General features: G+C 41.2%; 1 protein-coding gene across 2 annotated transcripts in view; it reads left to right on the forward strand.

Moving 5' to 3' along the window:
* The first annotated feature begins 325 nt into the window (after positions 1-325).
* TBCE (tubulin folding cofactor E) overlaps positions 326-15154 on the forward strand; it is an 89373-nt gene continuing 74544 nt past the window's right edge. Inside the window, exon 1 of one of the 2 annotated variants that reach the window (XM_061404871.1) lies at positions 326-434. The gene's annotated coding sequence lies outside the window, so the exon portion shown is untranslated. Of the gene's footprint in view, positions 446-15154 lie in introns of both variants that reach the window. The other variant, XM_061404873.1, reaches the window with a different exon arrangement.

Below are 15154 nucleotides of genomic sequence, written 5' to 3' on the forward strand. Positions count from 1 at the left end.
TAAATTTTTTTCCCCTAGCGTTTGAGGCATCAACACTATTTTCTTTTCTATGACCACCTCAGACTTCCTATATGGTAAATTCCCCACGAACATGGAACTGAATCTCATACGGGACTTGTAACTCGCTTCCGTGATAACTAGTAAACTGGAAAGAGCGCGATCCTTCTTTCCGTTATCCCAAGTTTAGGGGGCATCGCGGGGTCAGCCCAGGGGCCGAGTGTTTGGCTGGCTTTGGGCGGGCTGACCACACCTCCGGCTACCCAGACTCTTGAGCTGATTTTCAGCACTGAGATTCAGCTGCCGCAGCTCCCGTCCCCGGGGGCGGGACTTCCTGTCTTCCTAAAGGAGCACTTCCGACCAGAGCCGGAAGCTGCCTCGGGGCAAAGCGCGTGCCAGGGGCTGTCGCTCAGATCACCCTGGCTGGCTGCAGGCAGGTGAGCTTGGGGTGAGTCTGGGTAGCGGAGGAAGCATGCAATGCTAGCTGGCTCGTGACCCGTGCAACCGTGCAGGGCTCTCGGTCTTTTTCCCCTTTCTTAGAAACTTCCAAGATTGCCGGGCGTGGTCTGCTGCTTGAGGCTTTGACCGAATCCATCTGCACTTAAGTCTTTGACCGAATCCCCTTGCATTTGCGGGGGCGGGCGGGGTCTCGGGCCTGGCTGCGGGCGAGCGGGGCACACTGCATTGCACTTCACGGAAAAGCCTGTTGACTTGTCACTTGGAAATAGGTGAAAATGGTACAGGCGAAAATGGTACAGGCGACCCACGACTTGGTGTCAGGTTAGAGAACCAACTCTGACCTTTTAAATGCTTTAACATTTATGATGTAGGAGAACTAATGTTAAGTGGGTGGAGAACGTATTTACAAGTTTTACCTACTGTTCACTGCTGACAAGAGGACTGTTCTAGGTTGTGGATGGATCCAGATGAGGGTGTGGTATCCCTGTTCCTAAAGAAACTACAGTCCCGTTGTGAAAACAGGACTCACAAATGCCAAACTGTTACAGAAAGAGTAGACAGATTAAGAGTACAGACTTCTCTTGTCTCGCGTTAATATAGCCATGAGGACTGTTGTTTGTTATTTGTCTCAGCTTTTTTCATCTTTTTTAGTTTTAACCTTTTTGTATACTTTTATAATAAAATAGCATATTGCTGGGTATTTTTTTTTAATCTAAGTGGACAGTCTGTGCCTTTTGACTGGCAGCCTTACTGTACTTATATTCAAAGTCATTTCTGAGGTATTTGTTCAAGCCACAACCTTTTGAGTCATCCTTGACTCATCTCTTTCTCACACACATTTAACCTATCAGCAGCAAATCCAAGAACTCAGCCTTCAGAATCTATCCAGAGGCCCAAGCCCTTCTTAGCACCTCCCCTTATCGAAATTGCAGCTATCTTTCACCTGGATTCCTGCAGTAGACACCTAACCAATCTGCTTTTTCTTATTTCAGCCTTTCCATCACATCTAGTGATTCTTCTTAAAAAAAAAAAATCAGATTATCTCCCTCTCACAAAAGTCTCCATGGACTTCCCATTTCACTCAGATTGAAAGCCAGATTGTTTAGAACGACCCTCAAGGTGCTTTCTGATCCCGCCCTTGCTATATCTCTGATCTAATCTCCAGCTCCTCTCCCCCTTTATTCGGGTGCCTCAGGCACATCCTAACCTCAGGATATTCACACTTGGAATTCCTTTGTCTGAATGTCCACAGGGCTTAATCCCTTACCTCCTTCATATATTTTTTTTAACTTTACCTTTTCAGTGAGGACTTCCCTGGCATAGCCTTCCCTTACATTTCTATTGTACCCATCCTCCTCCTGCATATCACCATATGACCCGCTGTGGGATTGGTTCATTTCTCTGGCTCAGCAATGTTTACCCCACAACCATAGAAGCTTATGTATGAGAGCTGGTATTTTTCTGTATTTTGTTTACAGCTGTATCCCTAGTGCTTAAAACAATACCTGGCTTTTAGTGGGCTCTTTATAATTGTTGAAAAACCTTTTTTTGCCATTTTATAATTTGTACTCTCTGCCCTTTTTCTTTCTCTTTCCTTGCCTTTTTTTGAATTGAGGTTTTATCTTCTCTTTTTCCTTCTTGTTTGAAGATACATTATTCTATATACTTTATTTCTGTTCTTACAGTGGTTAATTTTAATTTTATTGTGGTTTAAAATTAATGTAGTTAATTTTAATTTTACTGTGCATAATTGAAACTGATCAGAAAGCTTTGCAAAACTGTATTGTTTTTACCTGTAAGTTACTGGTTTTTTAACAGGCTTCCTGGATCAGCTCAGTATTTATTTTTGTAAGATGTAAATATTCAATAAAACTAGTAGTTGTTACTATTTTCTGGTGGTCTTTATTTTTTCCTTTTTGGTTTATTACAAAGTAAATTTGTCATATACATTAATAAAATATTTACTGTATACTTAGCACTCAAAGTTTTGTTTTTAAATATACAATACTTTTCCTCCCTTACGTTTTTGCTCTGAAATGTGCAAAAGAGTCCACTAGAAAATATGGTACATATTATTATGAAATGAATATTGCCCAGAAAGCAGGTAGAGACTACCAGAAAGGGAATTTTAACAGTTTGCTGGTTATTAGGAGCAGATGGAATGAATTTGTGGAAGAGTTATATGGGAAGATTTGGTAGTATTTGAAAGTATGTGGAGAAAAGGCACAACCTGGTTCATTCATTTTATTAGTTCTGTTTCATGTAGTTGTATAGCTGTGTCATAAAAATTGTAGGTTTGGTGTGGATTTAAGTCATTGGTGTTTGAGAGAGAAAATGTGTCTGCAGCCTCTTCAGAAACCTAAAGCTTTTGGAGGCACTACTTAAAATGATGTGAGACAATTCAGTGTGTGAGGGCCAAGGAATACTGTGAGGATGTAGCAGAACTTTGACATGGTCTTTGACATCAGGTATGATGTGCATAGAGGACAGCAGGACATTATGCTAAGTGAAGTAAGCTGGTCACCAAAAGATAACTGTATGCTTTGACTTTTCTGACATATTTAGAGTAGGCAAGTTAATAGAAATGGAAGGTGGGAGCTGGGGAGAGGAGGTTATGGGAGTTGTTTAATGGATATAGATTTTCAATTTTGCAAGACAAAAAAATTTTGGTGATTGCACAGCAGTGGGTGAATGTATATAATGTACTGAACTGTGCACTTAAAAATGGTTAAAGTAATAAATTTTATGGTATGTTTATTTTACAACAATTAAATTTCTTTTTAAAAAGGACCACAGGTGGGTTTCTTTAAAATTGGGCTGTTAAAACTCAGAAGTTGTTACATTGTAGGTGGTCCTTTTTGCCCATACTATTCAAAGGTGTTGTATTCCCACTTTCTGTAGTTTCCCATCCTGAATCTCCAATCAGTGAAACCCTATCAGGTTTCACAACCTGGAAAGCTTGTTCTCAATTTCTGCTGCAGATTTCCATCAGCTTAATCAGAATGGTTTCCACATGGAGTCTGTCTCACTCTTAACCCTCCTGTTTCTTCACAGTTACTGAATTTGACCCTTACATTACTAATTCTAGGTCTTAATTGTTTACTGTTAGTTATCTCTCCTAATTAAACTCTTAAGTTCCTTACAAGAGACTGTCTTCTACTTATAATCTTGGTGACAGAAAGGTTAATGAGTGTCAGAATTCATAGCTTGTAAGTGCCTGAACCAGGATTACTACCTGGAGCGCCTGAATCTCAGTGCAGCATGTTTGCTATTGATGTTGTTTTCTACTTTATAAGTATCAGTGTGTGAATGATACTTCAGACCTCATGCTAAATTATTTTAATACAATTTGGAACAAATAGCAGGAAAGATACAGCAAATACGTTTAGAAAGATAACAATATGTATTGAAAAGCTTTTTTCTAAAATTAATTCACAAAATGCCAGTGTTCTCACTGTTTCTGTTGGGCATCAAACATCATTTTGGATCCCTTGGTGGCTAAACAAGGTAGGAGATGTGGTAACTGAATCAGTACCTACGGGTGGAAGAGGCTCACTGGAATTAGACTTCCCCATGTCAACTACCATTATTCTTTTTTTTAATTAAATTTTTATTGTATATAAGAGTTTAGTTGATTTACAGTGTTGTATTAGTTTCAGGCGTATAGCACCTGATTCAGTTATACATCTGTCCTTTTTCAGATTCTTCTTTTTCTCTCCCTCTTCCTTTCCCCTCTGGTAACCATAAGTTTATTTTCAGAGTCTGGAGTTCTGTTTTTGTTTTGTAAATAAGTTCATTTGTATCATTTTATTTTTAGATTCCACACAGGATATAGGATATAGTATTTCCGTCTGACTTAGTTCACTTAGTTTGATGATACATAGGTTCATCCATGTTGCTGCAAGTGGCATTGTTTCATCCTTTTTATGGCTGAAGAATACTCCGTTGCCTGTATGTACCACATCTCATTTATCCATTCCTCTGTCAGTGGTCATTTAGGTTGCTTCCGTGTCTTTTAACTATAGTGGTTGGATGGCATCACCGGCTTAATGGCCATGACTTATAGCAAGCTCTGAGAGTTGGTGATGAACAGGGAAGCCGGAATGCTGCAGTCCACGGGGTCACAAAGAGTTGGACACAACTGAGCAACTGAACTGAAATAGTGCTGTTATGAACACTGTATGCATATATCTTTTCAAATGATAGTTTTTTCCATATACATGGGCTTCCCAGGAGGCTCAGTGGTGAAAAATCTGCCTGCCAGTGCAGGAGACGCAGGAGACGCAGGTTCAGTCCCGGGATCAGGAAAGACCCCTGGAGGGGGAAATGACAACCCATTCCAGTATTCTTGCTTGGGAAATCTCATGGACAGAGGAGCCTGGTGGGCTACAGTCCATACGGTCGCAAAGAGTGAGATGCAACTGAGGACAGCCACATACATTCCAGGAGTGGCATTGCTTGATCATACGATAGGCTTATTTTTAGTTTTTTAAAGGAAACTCCATACTGTTCTCTATAATTGTACCAATTTACATTCCCAACAACAGTGTTGGGAGGTTCCCTTTTCTCCACACTCTCTAGCATTTACTGTTTGTAGACTTTAAAAATATATATTTGTGTATGTATTTTTGGCTGTGCTGAGTCTTTGTTGCTGCCTGTGGGCTTTCTCTGGGTGCCGTGCATGGACCTCATTGTGGTGGCTTTTCTTGTTGCAGAGCATGGCCTCTAGGGGGTGTGGGCTTCATGCCGTGCAGCACGTGGGCTTAGTAGTTGTGGCACATGGACTTAGTTGCTCTGCGGCATGTGGGATCTTCCCAGACCAGGGATCAAACCCATGTCACCTGCATTGACAGGCCCATTCTTAACCACGGGACCACCTGGGAAGTCCCTGTTTATAGACTCTTTGATGGCCATGCTGATAGCTGTGAGTTGATTTGCATTTCTCTAATAATTAGAGACGTTGAGCCTCTTTTCATGTGCTTTTTGGCCATATGTGTGTCTTTGGAGAAATGTCTATTTAGATCTGCTAATTTTTTGATTGGACTCTTTTTTTTTTAATACATAAAGCTACATGAACTGTTTGTATATTTTGGAGATTAATCCCTTGTCAGTTGTCTCATTTGCAAGTATTTTTCCCATTTTGTGGGTTGTCTTTTCGTTTTGTTTATGATTTCTTTTGCTCTGCAAAAGCTGTTTTTTTATTTTGGCTCTGCTGAATCTTTGTTGCTGAATGGGCTTCTCTCCAGTTGGGGTGCACAAGCTTCTCACTGTGTGGTCTCTGTTGTTGGGGTGTGCTGGCTCAGTCGCTGTGTTGCATGGACTGAGTTGCACTGCAGCATGTGGGTTTTCCTGGACCGAGGATCAAACGCTGCATTGGCAGGTGGGTTCTTCACCACTGAGCCATCAGGGAGACGTCTGTTACTGGACTTTCTGTCCGGGTCTGTTGTTCTCTATTGCTGTTTTTATGCCAGTGCCATCCGTACTCTTTTAATTGCTATAGCATTTTCTACAGTCAGGGAGCCTGATTCTTCCACCTTTGTTTTTCTCTCTCAGAATCATTTTAACTATTACTGGTCTTTTGTGTTTCCATACAGATTTCAAAAATTTTTGTTCTAGTTCTGTGAAAGATGCCATTGGTAATTTGATGGCGATTGCATTGAGTGTGAAGATTGCCTTGGGTAGTATAGTCATTTTAACTGAATTGATTCTTCATTCCAAGAACATGGTATATTTTTCTGTGTCATCTTCAATTTTTTCTTTTTCTCCCACCGCCCCCACCCCCACCACCTTCAGTTCCTTTCATCATCATCATATAGTTTTTAGAGTACAGGTTTTTTGCCTCCTTTAGTAGTTTTATTCCTAAGTATTTTATTCTTTTGATGTTGTGATAAATGGGATTATTTCCTTAATTTCTCTTTCACTAGTGTATAGAATGCAACAGACTTTTGTGTATTAATTTAGATTTCTTTGTATGTTTGTTTGTGTTTTTTGGATGTGCTGCACAGCAGATAGGATCGTAGCTTCCTCAACCAGGGATTAAGCCCATGCCCCTGGCAGTGGAAGCACGGAGTCGTAACCACTGGACTGCCAGAGAAGCCCTTCTGTGTATGAATTTCGTATCCTGCAACTTTACCAAGTGCATTAATTAGCTCAGTAGTTTTCTGGTAGCATCTTTATGATTTCATATGTATGGTAAGAATTGGACACGACTGAGCAACTGAACTAAACATGTCATCTACAGTTACAGTTTTACTTCTTTTCCAATTTGGGCTCCTTTTATTTATTTACTTTTTCTTCTCTGATTGCTGTGGCTGGGACTTCAAAAGTATGTTGAGTAAAAGCGGAAAGAGTGGATATCCTTGTCTTGTTCCTGATCTTAGAGGAAAGGCTTTCTGCTTTTCACCATTGAGTATGATGTTAGTCATGGGCTTGTCATATATGACTTTTATTATGTGGAGATAAGTTCCCTCTGTGTCCACTTTCTGAAGAGTTTTTATCATGAATGAATAAGTGTTGAATTTTATTACAAGCATTTTCTCTGTCTGTTGAGATGATCATATGGTTTTTATTCTTCAATTTGTTAATGCAGTGTATTACCCTGATTGTTTTGCAGATATTGAAAAATCCTTCATCCCAGGAATAAATCTCACTTAATAATCTAGTGTATGATCTATTTAATGCATTGTTGGGTTCAGTTTGCTGGTATTTTGTTGAGGATTTTTGCATCTATGTTCATCAGTGATACTGGCTTCTAATTTTCTTTTTTTGTGTGGTATCTTTGTCTGGTTTTTGCATCAGTGGTGGTGGCTAATATAACGAATTTGGGGGTATTCTTTCTTCTGCAAGCTTTTGTAAGAGTTTCAAAAGGATTGGTATACAGTTCAGTCCACTCGTTCAGTTGTGTCTGACTCTTCGCGACCCAGTGAGCTGCAGTATGCCAGGCCTCCCTGGCCAACACCAACTCCTGGAGCCCACCCAAACTCATGTCCATTGAGTCAGTGATGCCATCCAACCATCTCATCCTCTATCGTCCCCTTCTCCTGCCCTCAATCTTTCCCAGCAACAGGGTCTTTTCCAATCAGTCAGCTCTTCACATCAGATGGCCAAAATATTGCAGTTTCAGCTTCAACATCAGACCTTCCAATGATCACCCAGGACTGATCTCCTTTAGGATGGACTGGTTGGATCTCCTTGCAGTCCAAGGGACTCTCAAGAATCTTCTCCAACACCACAGTTCATCAGTTCTTCAACACTCAGCTTTCCCTATAGTCCAACTCTCACATCCATACATGACTATTGGAAAAACCATATCCTTGACTACACGAACCTTTGTTGGCAAAGTAATATCTTGGCTTTTTAATAAAAAAAAGTAAAATCTTTGCTTTTTGCTGTCTAGGTTGGTCATAACTTCCCTTCCAAGGAGTAAGCATCTTTTAATTTCATGGCTGCAGTCACCATCTGCAGTGATTTTGGAGCCCAGAAAAATAAAGTCTGTCACTGTTTCCACTGTTTCCCTATCTATTTGCCATGAAGTGATGGACCGGATGCCTTGATTGTAGTTTTCTGAATGTTGAGCTTTAAGCCAACCTTTTCACTCCCCTCTTTCACTTTCATCAAGAGGCTTTTTAGTTCCTCTTCACTTTCTGCCATAAGGGTGGTGTCATCTGCATATCTGAGGTTATTGATATTTCTCCCGGCAATCTTGATTCCAGCTTGTGCTTCTTCCAGCCCAGCGTTTCTCATGATGTACTCTGCATAGAAGTTAAATAAGCAGGGTGACAATATACAGCCTTGATGTACTTCTTTTCCTATTTGTAACCAGTCTGTTCCATGTCCAGTTCTAACTGTTGCTTCCTGACCTGCATACAGGTTTTTCAAGAGTCAGGTCTGGTGGTCTGGTATTCCCATCTCTCAGAATTTTCCATAGTTTATTGTGATCCACACAGTCAAAGGTTTTGGCATAGTCAATAAAGCAGAAATAGATGCTTTTCTGGAACTCTCTTGCTTTTCCCATGATCCAGCGAATGTTGGCAATTTGATCTCTGGTTCCTCTGCCTTTTCTAAAACCAGCTTAAACATCAGAAAGTTCACGGTTCACATATTGCTGAAGGCTGGCTTGGAGAATTTTGAGCATTACTTTACTAGCGTGTGAGATGAGTGCAATTGTGTGGTAGTTTCAGCATTCTTTGGCATTGCCTTTCTTTGGGACTGGAATGAAAACTGACCTTTTCCAGTTCTGTGGCCACTTGCATGTTGAGTGCAGCACTTTCACAGCATCATCTTTCAGGATTTGAAATAGCTCAACTGGAATTCCATCACCTCCACTAGCTTTGTTTGTAGTGATGCTTCCTAAGGCCCACTGGACTTCACATTCCAGGATGTGTGGCTCTAGGTGAGTGATCACACCATTGTGATTATCTGGGTAGTGAAGATCTTTTTTGTACAGTTCTTCTGTGTATTCTTGCCACCTCTTCTTAATATCTTCTCCTTCTGTCAGGTCCCATTTTTGCATGAAATGGTCCCTTGGTATCTCTAATTTTCTTGAAGAGATCTCTAGTCTTTCCCATTCTGTTGTTTTTCTCTATTTGTTTGTATTGATCGCTGAGGAAGGCTTTCTTATCTCTCCTTGCTGTTCTTGGAACTCTGCATTCAGATGCTTGTATCTTTCTTTTTCTTCTTTGCTTTTCGCTTCTCTTCTTTTCACAGCTATTTGTAAGGCCTCCCCAGACAGCCATTTTGCTTTTTTGCATTTCTTTTTCCTGTGGATGGTCTTGATCCCTGTCTCCTGGACAATATCACAAACCTCATTCCATAGTTCATCAGGCACTCTGTCTATCAGATCTAATCCATTAAATCTATTTCTCACTTCCACTGTATAATCATATGGGATTTGATTTAGGTCATACCTGAATGGTTTGGTGGTTTCCCCCACTTTCCTCAATTAGTCTTTGCCCTGCTTCATTCCGTATTCCAAGGCCAAATTTGCCTGTTACTCCAGGTGTTTCCTGACTTGCTTTTTTTACTTTTGCATTCCAGTCCCCTCTAATGAAAAGGACATCTTTTTTGGGTGTTAGTTCTAAAAGGTCTTGTAGGTCTTCATAGAACTGTCCAACTTCAGCTTCTTCAGTGTTACTGGTGGGGCATAGGCTTGGATTACCATGATATTGAATGGTTTGCCTTGGAAACGAACAGAGATCATTCTGTCGTTTTTGAGATTGCATCCAAGTACTGCATTTCACACTCTTTTGTTGACCATGATGGCTACTCCATTTCTTCTAAGGGATTCCTGCCCACAGTAGTAGATAAAATGGTCATCTGAGTTAAATTCACCCATTGTAGTTCACTGATTCCTAGAATGTTGACGTTCACTCTCCTGTTTGACCACTTCCAATTTGCCTTGATTCATGGACCTGACATTCCAGGTTCCTATGCAATATTGCTCTCTACAGCATTGGACTTTGCTTCTATCACCAGTCACATCCACAACCAGGTGTTGTTTTTTGCTTTGGCTCCATCCCTTCATTCTTTCTTAAGTTATTTCTCCACTGATCTCCAGTATCATATTGGGCACCTACCATCCTGGGGAGTTCGTCTTTCAGTGTCCTATCTTTTTGCCTTTTCATACTGTTCTTGGGTTCTCACGGCAAGAATACTGAAGTGGTTTGCCATTCCCTTCTCCAGTGGACCACATTCTGTCAGACCTGTCCACCATGACCTGTCCGTCTTGGGTGGCCCCACACGGCATGGCTTAGTGTCATTGAGTTACACAAGGCTGTGGTCCGTGTAATCAGATTGGCTAATTGTCTGTGATTGTGGTTTCAGTCTGTCTGCCCTCTTATGCCCTCCCTCAGCGCCTACCATCTTACTTGGGTTTCTCTTACCTTGGACGTGGTGTTTCTCTTCACGGCTGCTCCAGGAAAGCGAAGCCGCTGCTGCTTACCTTGGACTTGGGGTATGTCCCCACGGCCACCGCTCCTGACCTTGGACATCGGATATCTCCTCTCTGCTGCTCGCTGCTCCTGCGCTGCCCAACTGCCGCTAGCCCCTCCTGTACTGCAGGAGGTATTAACTCTTTTCTAAATGTGTGATAAAATTCTTCTGTGAAGCCATCTTGTCCTGGACTTTTGTTTGTAAAGAGTTTTTTTTTTCTTTTTAAAATTTTTATTTATTTAGGCTGCACCAGCTCTTGGTTGTGGCACATGGATCTAGTTCACTGACCAGGGATTGAACCTGGGCCCCTGCATCGAGTGCAGAGTTATCCAGGGATAAGGGATAGTCTTATCTTACCAGGGAAGCCCCTGTTTATTGAAAGTCTTTTAATCATTATTTCAATTTCAGTCCTTGTGATAGGTCTGTTTATATTCTGTTTCTTCCTGGTTCAGTCTCAGAAGATTATACCTTTCCAAGAATTTGTCCATTTCTTCTATGTTGTTCATTTTATTGGCATATATATATATATATATGTTTGGTTTAGTAGTCTCTCGTGATCCTTTTTATTTCTGTGGTGGTAGTTCTAACTCCTCAGTTTTCATTTCTGATTTTATTGACTTGAACTCTCCCGTTTTTTCCTGATGAGTCTGGCTAAAGGTTTATCGGGTCTGTTTGTCTTTTCGAAGAACCAGCATTTAGTGTCATTGATCTTTTCTGTTGTTTTCCTTGTCTGTATTTCATTTATTTCTGCTCTGATATTTATGATTTCTTTCCTTCTACTAACTTTAGAATTTGTTCTTCCTTATCTAGTTGCTTTAGATGTACGTGTAGGTTGTTTATTTGGGATTTTTCTTTTTTCCTGAAGTAAGATTGTATGGCCATAAACTTCCCTCCTCAGTTCAGTTCAGTCGCTCAGTTGTGTCTGACTCTTTGCGACCCCATGAATCCCAGCACGCCAGGCCTCCCTGTCCATCACCAACTCCCGGAGTTCATCCAGACTCACGTCCATCGAGTCAGTGATGCCATCCAGCCATCTCATCCTCTGTTGTCCCCTTCTCCTCCTGCCCCCAATCCCTCCCAGCATCAGAGTCTTTTCCAACGAGTCAACTCTTCGCATGAGGTGGCCAAAGTACTGGAGTTTCAGCTTGAGCATCATTCCTTCCAAAGAAATCCCAGGGCTGATCTCCTTCAGAATGGACTGGTTGGATCTCCTTGCAGTCCAAGGGACTCTCAAGAGTCTTCTCCAACGCCACAGTTCAAAAGCATCAATTGTTCGGCTCTCAGCTTTCTTCACAGTCCAACTCTCACATCCATACATGACCACAGGAAAAACCATAGCCTTGACTCGATGGACCTTTGTTGGCAAAGTAATGTTTCTGCTTTTCAGTGTACTATCTAGATTGGTCATAACTTTCCTTCCAAGGAGTAAGCGTCTTTTAATTTCATGGCTGAAATCACCATCTACAGTGATTTTGGAGCCCAAAAAAATAAAGTCTGACACTGTTTCCACTGTTTCCCCATCTGTTTCCCATGAAGTGATGGGACCAGATGCCATGATCTTCGTTTACAGTTAGAACTGGACATGGAACAACAGACTGGTTCCAAATAGGGGAAGGAGTACGTCAAGGCTGTATATTGTCACCCTGCTTATTTAACTTATATGCAGAGTACATCAAGAGAAACGCTGGGCTGGAGGAAGCACAAGCTGGAATCAAGATTGCCAGGAGAAATATCAATAACCTCAGATATGCAGATGACACCACTCTTATGGCAGAAAGTGAAGAGGAACTAAAAAGCCTCTTGATGAAAGTGAAAGAGGAGAGTGAGAAAGTTGGCTTAAAGCTCAACATTCAGAAACCTTTCCTCCTAGAACTGCTTTTAGTGTGTCTCATAGTTTTTGGATCATGTTTTTGTTTTCATTTGTCTCTGGCTATTTTTTTATTTCCTCTTTGATTTCTTCAGCGATCCATTGGTCATTTGGTAGCATATTGTTTAGCCTCCATGTTGCTTTACAGTTTTTTTTTTTTTTCCTTGCAGTTGATTTCTAATCTCATGGCGTTGTGGTTAGAAAAGATGCCTGATACGATTTCAGCTTTCTTAAATTTATCAAGGCTTGCTTTGTGGCTCAGTATGCGGTCAGTCCTGGTCAATGTTCCATGTTCACTTGAAAAGAATGTGTATTCTGCTGCTTTTGCATGGAATACTCTATGTTGTTGTCCAGTTGCTCAGTTGTGTCCGACTCTTTGCAACCCCGTGGACTGCCACACGCCAGGTTTCCCTGTCCTTCACTGTCTCCAGGAGTTTGCTCCAACTCATGTCCATTGAGTTGATGATGCCACCCAACCACCTCATCCTGTCACCCCCTTCTCCTGTATGTCTTCTCCTCCTAATGTGTCGTTTAAGTCTGGTGTTTCCTTATTGATTTTTCTGTCTGCATGGTCTGTCTGTTGATGTAAGTGGGGTATTAAATTCCCCCACTGTTATTGTGTTACTGTCAATTTCTCCATTTATGTCTCTTAACGTTTGTCATAATTCTTGAGGTACTCATGTGTTGGATGCATATATATTTACAATTGTTTTATCTTGTTCTTGGACTAATGCCTTGATCATTATGTAGTGTCTTTCTTTGTCTCTCATAGCAGTCTTTATTTTAAAGTTTATTTTCTCTGATATGAGTATTGCTTATCCAGCTTTCTTTTGGTTTCCATTTGCATAGAAAGCCTTTTTCCATCTCCTCACTTTCAGTCTGTACGTGTCCCTAGATGTGAAGTGTATCTTTTGTAGAGAGCATATATAAGGGTCTCATTTTTGTATTCATTCAGCCAGTGTGTCTTTTGGTTGGAGCATTTAATCCATTTTTGTTTAAGGTAATTAGTAATAGGTATTTCTTATTGCCATTTTGTTAAATTGTTTTGGATTTGTTTTTGTAGATCTGTTTTCTTTCCTTGCTCTTTTGTTCTCCTGTGATTTGGTGACTGACTTTAGTGTTGTGTTCGGATTCCTTTTTCTTTTTGTGTGTGTTTATTGTAAGTTTTCAGATTGTGGTTACTGTGAGGTTTTTTTGTTTTATTTTTTGGCCACGCCATTTGGCTGTGGGATCTTAGTTGCCTGACCAAGGATCAAACCTGGACCCACTGCAGTGAAAACAGAGTGGTAACCACTGGACCACTAGAGAATTCCCACCATGAGGTTTTGATATAGCAGTCTACTATACTAGATTGTTTTAAGTTGCTGGTCACTTAATTTCAAATGTGTTCCCAATATTCTGCATTTGAAGTTTTCTCTTCTCATGATTGCTGATCTTGATACCATATTCATGTGTGAATGTTTTCCTACCTTTACTGTATGTTTGGCTTTACCAGTGAACTTCCTCATTTATAATTTTTTTGTTTCTAATTGTAGCATTTTCTTTCCCATATGGAAAAGTTCCCTAGCATTTGTTGTAAAACTGGTTTCGTGGTACTGAATTCACTTAGCTTTTTTTTTCTTTTTGCTTGTCTCTGAAGTTTTTTATTTCTCTGGCAAACCTTAACAAGAGCCTTGCTGGTTAAAAGTATTCTTGATTGTGGGTTTTTCCTTTTCGTTACTTTAAATATATTGTGCCAGTCCCTTCTGGCCTGCAGAGTTTCTGCTGAAAAATCAGCTGTTACCCTATGGGGATTCCCTTGTATGTTATTGTTGCTGTTAATATTTTCTTTTTGTCAGTTTGACTAACATGTGTCTCAGTGTGTTCTTCCTTGGGTTAATCCTATTTGGGACTCTCTGCACTTCCTGGACTTGAGTGTTTCTTTTTCCATGTTAGGAAAGTTTTCGCTATTATCTCTTCAGATATTTTCCCAGGCCTTCTCTCTCTCTCCTTCTAGGACTCCTATGCTGCAGATGTTGGTGCATTTATTGCTGTCCCAGAGGTCTCCTCGGAGAAGGCAATGGCAACCCACTCCAGTACTCTTGCCTGGAAAATCGCATGGATGGAGGAGCCTGGTAGGCTGCAGTCCATGGGGTTGTGAAGAGTCAGACATGACTGAGAGACTTCACTTTCATTTTTCACTTTCATGCATTGGAGAAGGCAGTGGCAACCCATTCCAGTGTTCTTGCCTGGAGAATCCCAGGGACGGGGAGCCTGGTGGGCTGCCGCCTATGGGGTCGCACGGAGTCGGACACAACTGAAGCGACTTAGCAGCAGCAGCAGAGGTCTCCTAGACTGTCCTCATTTGTTTTCATTCTTTATTCTGTTCCACAGCAGTGATTTCCATCAGTCTCTGCCTTCCAGCTCACTCACTTGTTCTTCTGTCTCATTTACTCTGTTTATTCCTTTTAGTGTCCTTTTGATTGCAGTTATTGTATTGTTCATCTCAGTTTGTTCTTTAAAGCTTCTAGCTCTTTATTAAATGTTTGTTGTATCCTCTTGGTCTGTGCCCCTCGTCTTTTTCTGGGATCTTGGACCATCTTTACTGTCATCACTTTGAATTCTTTTTTGGGTAGAGTGCCTGTCTCCACTCTGCTTAGTTGTTCTTCGCGGGTTTTACCTTGTTGCTTCCTCTAGAGTTTATTTCTCTGATGATGTCTCATTTTGTCTTAACTTTCTCTGTGTGGCCTCTGTCCCTCAGGCTGCAGGATTGTCATTTTTCTTGGTTCTGATGTCTGCCTCCTGGTGGGTGAAGTTTATCTTGGTGCTTGTGCATTCTTCCTGGCGGGAGGGACTGGTTCTTGCCCACAGGTGGGTGGAGCTGGGTCTTGTCCCTCTGGTGGGCAGGGCCATGTCAGTGGG

The sequence above is a fragment of the Bos javanicus genome, chromosome 28 (genome assembly GCF_032452875.1).
Source record: "Bos javanicus breed banteng chromosome 28, ARS-OSU_banteng_1.0, whole genome shotgun sequence".
Lineage (NCBI taxonomy): Eukaryota > Metazoa > Chordata > Mammalia > Artiodactyla > Bovidae > Bos > Bos javanicus.